A 2489-nucleotide genomic window follows, 5' to 3' on the forward strand; every position below is an offset into this window, starting at 1 on the left:
TATATATATTAATATGTTTTATATGTAAGCTTATGGTAAATTTTATTTATATGATTACAGTTATTAATTTTATTAGTTATTATCATACTTTTTATAAAATCATATTGATAATTAATTATACAAATTTTGTAATATATATCAAAGTATTACATATAATTTGTGTCATTAATATATATATATATATATAATAAATTTAATAATATAACATTATGTTTTATATTGAGTAATATAAAAAAATTATTTATTAATAAAATTTAAAATATTTAAATTTGTGTTAGTATAAAGACTTGAACTTGTGTTCAAATGAAAAATGAATTAGACTTTAACTAAGTCTACCACCCACCCAAACTAATTTAAAAACTCCTCAACTTAACATTATTAAAAATGACTCGCAAATTACAAGTGACATAAACAGCATGTTTGTTAATTTTGCGAGCCTATATAAGCTCTTCTTTGGTGCATAAGATTATTTATTATATTTACGAGTATCTAAATATATTTACAATATAAATATTTCTTTTTTTTTCTTTTTTTTTTGTTTATTTTGATTTTCTAATACTAAAATGAACTTATATATTTAAATATATAACCTTTCCCTGGATTAAAATGAGACTAAAAATATATATTTTATTTAAGTGAAATGGTTAAGACCCAAAACTAATTAAAATGAGCTCAAATTAAGGAGAAAGGTTATGCCTTTTTTAGCTAGACCCAAAAAAAAAAAAAAAGAAGATATCTTTTTTGTCTATTTTGTCAAAACTAATACATCATGAATATGATTGCAAGTTGACGACAGAACAAGTAACTCTCATAATATATATGTCTCGTTTCATAAGATGAAAGGCATCATGCTATTTATCAGGATTTGGAAATTTTAATTAAAGTGCAGGCGAACAGTATTTATTTTTGTTATAAATACATGGCTGTTATACAAGGCGGTAAAAAATAGAAAAAAAAAATCAAGCTCACGCAACAATATACATTAGAATCAATAATGGGTGGTTTACTATGGCAACAACATTTGTTTTCCCCTGATGATAATATAGAAAAAGTAATTGAGGTTGTTTGCATCAAAGTAGATATTTGTTAGAAAGGGCATTGGTTACTACCACTAGAATCAAATTCTTTAACTTTGATGACAATTACAAAGTTAGGAGAAGAAAACTCCAGAGTTATACGCTGGCATTGATATTTGAAGGTGCCATTAGACCCAACACCAGAGCTAGGTACCAACTACAATGCTGATTTGCTTGGAAGATAATAGCTTACCACGTAAGGGTCATGGAATCCTTTCCATATCTTCACATTTTGTGCCATTATTTTTACAAGTATAAGATCAGATGGGATAGAATATATTGGGGTATGTACGATGCATGCATGAATTCCTTTAGATATCTAGGTATGGGGCCGAGATACTGTTACTGAGGAGAAGCAATGGTCAATTTTCTTCGAACTCTTGCCTCGCCATTTTCAGACTTGAGATTTGCATTTTGCTCCCCTCGAGTCTGCTTATATATCTACACTTGATAATTTTGGATAAAACATGATGACACGACACAAAAAGAAATAAAATTAAATAGATTTGAGTTTAATTTTATCGTGTTTTGTGTTTTAATCGTGTCAAATAAAATTAACACGTTTAATATATTTAATTAATCATGTTAATTGTATTTAAAAGTATATAAGTGGCATGTTTAATTTTAATGATGGATTTTTATTAATATGATGATTAATTTTATGCATGTTATTTATGTTAAATTTTTTTATATTTGATATTGTTATTATTTTGCTATAATTATTTTTATAATTATTAATTTTAAATTTGAATAATAAAATTATATTTAATTGTAAATATTTTAAGTTAATCTTGTTAAATGTGTTGGAAAAGAATTATGTTAATCATTTAATTTTGTTGTGCTGTATAAAAATTCTTAATATGTTTAATAAATGTTCTGATTGTGCCGTATTTTGTTACACGATTATTAAATATATTCATATACGTGTTTTAGATACTGATATAAATAATTATTCGTATCGTGTTCATATTTAACTTTATTATATTTCGTACCAACACAATTAAGACAAAAAAAAATAATTGCCATGTCTCTCTCTCTCTCTCTATATATATATATATATATATGTTTCCAAAACGTTTAATTCTACTAATCCATCTTTTGGTTGGGTAACCTGGGCTTTCACAAACAAGTATATCTATAAAATTAGGGTTGACTGTTTCTACAAATTACCTACCATGTTAGTTATTGTGCAATATAATAATGTCTCATATATTTAGTATGCAACCTTAGCTTCACCTTTTCTAAGCACCTGATGCAATTCTTCCTCTTTTAGGTTTGTATGAAGATTCTAAAGGCGGGCAAAACTTAGATGCAATATTTTGTATGTGAAGTTTATCATAATCTCGATCGAAAATAAAACTAAAACCCGAAAAATATTTGGAATTTTAATAGATTTATTTCTTGTACGCATCA

This window comes from Theobroma cacao, chromosome 4 (genome assembly GCF_000208745.1).
Source record: "Theobroma cacao cultivar B97-61/B2 chromosome 4, Criollo_cocoa_genome_V2, whole genome shotgun sequence".
NCBI classification, from domain to species: Eukaryota; Viridiplantae; Streptophyta; class Magnoliopsida; order Malvales; family Malvaceae; genus Theobroma; species Theobroma cacao.